The 2500-nt window shown below is 55.4% G+C and overlaps 1 non-coding gene across 1 annotated transcript in view; it reads left to right on the forward strand.

Moving 5' to 3' along the window:
* Positions 1–1995: 1995 nt before the first annotated feature.
* Positions 1996–2500, forward strand: part of LOC144419786 (small subunit ribosomal RNA) — a 1810-nt gene continuing 1305 nt past the window's right edge. The window contains exon 1 of the ribosomal RNA XR_013474261.1: positions 1996–2500. This exon is cut by the window's right edge and continues 1305 nt beyond it. This is a non-coding gene — a ribosomal RNA (small subunit ribosomal RNA).

The following is a 2500-nucleotide window of genomic DNA, read 5'->3' on the forward strand; positions in this document are numbered from 1 at the left end:
CGGAGCGCACCCTTTTCTCGGTGGCTGGCGGGCGAGAGAGTGCTGCGTCGCCGGCATCGGCGTCGAAAGAAGCCGAGCCAAAAAAAGTTAAAGTACAAACGTGCAAGCATACTAACCTAACCCTAGGTAAGGCATGTCAGAGCGAAAGACAGTAAACTCGAATGAGCCAAGAAAGAGCGGTGCGGGGCCGGTCGGAGCGCACCCTTTTCTCGGTGGCTGGCGGGCGAGAGAGTGCTGCGTCGCCGGCATCGGCGTCGAAAGAAGCCGAGCCGAAAAAAGTTAAAGTACAAACGTGCAAGCATACTAACCTAACCCTAGGTAAGACATGTCAGAGCGAAAGACAGTAATTTCGAATGAGCCAAGAAAGAGCGGTGCGGGGCCGGTCGGAGCGCACCCTTTTCTCGGTGGCTGGCGGGCGAGAGAGTGCTGCGTCGCCGGCATCGGCGTCGAAAGAAGCCGAGCCGAAAAAAGTTTAAGTACAAACGTGCAAGCATACTAACCTAACCCTAGGTAAGGCATGTCAGAGCGAAAGACAGTAATTTCGAATGAGCCAAGAAAGAGCGGTGCGGGGCCGGTCGGAGCGCACCCTTTTCTCGGTGGCTGGCGGGCGAGAGAGTGCTGCGTCGCCGGCATCGGCGTCGAAAGAAGCCGAGCCAAAAAAAGTTAAAGTACAAACGTGCAAGCATACTAACCTAACCCTAGGTAAGGCATGTCAGAGCGAAAGACAGTAATTTCGAATGAGCCAAGAAAGAGCGGTGCGGGGCCGGTCGGAGCGCACCCTTTTCTCGGTGGCTGGCGGGCGAGAGAGTGCTGCGTCGCCGGCATCGGCGTCGAAAGAAGCCGAGCCAAAAAAAGTTAAAGTACAAACGTGCAAGCATACTAACCTAACCCTAGGTAAGGCATGTCAGAGCGAAAGACAGTAAACTCGAATGAGCCAAGAAAGAGCGGTGCGGGGCCGGTCGGAGCGCACCCTTTTCTCGGTGGCTGGCGGGCGAGAGAGTGCTGCGTCGCCGGCATCGGCGTCGAAAGAAGCCGAGCCGAAAAAAGTTAAAGTACAAACGTGCAAGCATACTAACCTAACCCTAGGTAAGACATGTCAGAGCGAAAGACAGTAATTTCGAATGAGCCAAGAAAGAGCGGTGCGGGGCCGGTCGGAGCGCACCCTTTTCTCGGTGGCTGGCGGGCGAGAGAGTGCTGCGTCGCCGGCATCGGCGTCGAAAGAAGCCGAGCCGAAAAAAGTTTAAGTACAAACGTGCAAGCATACTAACCTAACCCTAGGTAAGGCATGTCAGAGCGAAAGACAGTAATTTCGAATGAGCCAAGAAAGAGCGGTGCGGGGCCGGTCGGAGCGCACCCTTTTCTCGGTGGCTGGCGGGCGAGAGAGTGCTGCGTCGCCGGCATCGGCGTCGAAAGAAGCCGAGCCAAAAAAAGTTAAAGTACAAACGTGCAAGCATACTAACCTAACCCTAGGTAAGGCATGTCAGAGCGAAAGACAGTAATTTCGAATGAGCCAAGAAAGAGCGGTGCGGGGCCGGTCGGAGCGCACCCTTTTCTCGGTGGCTGGCGGGCGAGAGAGTGCTGCGTCGCCGGCATCGGCGTCGAAAGAAGCCGAGCCAAAAAAAGTTAAAGTACAAACGCGATGCTAATGAGCGAGCCGTTGTCTCGACTAATATGTAGGGGGCGTTCGATCGAGCGTCTGGCTTGAGCGCTTGTCGGCCTAGCAGAACGGTCGCATTGTTATGCCCGGGTTTTAGGCACCGCTGCAGGCGGCCGGCAGAGCTCTTGTTTGTGCGAAACTGAATGGATCGAGCCCGAGAGAGGGCGAGCAAAGAAAAAACGCAAATCGCTCCGCCTGGCACTGCCGGCGAGAGCGTGGACGTCGCGGCCAGCGACTGTCGAAGCTGAGTACGGCCGCAGGCGATCGCCTCGGTCTTAAACGAATGCGACGAGCACGCGCCGGGCGGCCCAGCAAGGGCCGAGCGCAGCTGTCGCAGCTATCTGGTTGATCCTGCCAGTAGTGATATGCTTGTCTCAAAGATTAAGCCATGCAGGTGCAAGTACGAGTTCTCGTAAAGCGAAACTGCGAATGGCTCATTAAATCAGTCTTGGTTTATTTGGTCTCGTAAGCGAAGTGGATAACTGTGGTAATTCTAGAGCTAATACATGCATTAAGCGCCGACTTCGGGAGGCGCGCTTTTATCAGATCAAAACCGACCGGGTTCGTCCTGTGACGTTTGATGACTCTGGATAACCACGCGGATCGTACGGTCTCTGCACCGACGACGTATCATTCAAGTGTCTGCCCTATCAACTGTCGAAGGTACGCTACGTGCCTACCTTTGTGATAACGGGTAACGGGGAATCAGGGTTCGATTCCGGAGAGGGAGCCTGAGAAACGGCTACCACATCCAAGGAAGGCAGCAGGCGCGCAAATTACCCATTCCCGACACGGGGAGGTAGTGACGAAAAATAACAATACAGGACTCTAACGAGGCCCTGT

The sequence above is a fragment of the Styela clava genome, unplaced genomic scaffold (genome assembly GCF_964204865.1).
Source record: "Styela clava unplaced genomic scaffold, kaStyClav1.hap1.2 HAP1_SCAFFOLD_145, whole genome shotgun sequence".
NCBI lineage: Eukaryota > Metazoa > Chordata > Ascidiacea > Stolidobranchia > Styelidae > Styela > Styela clava.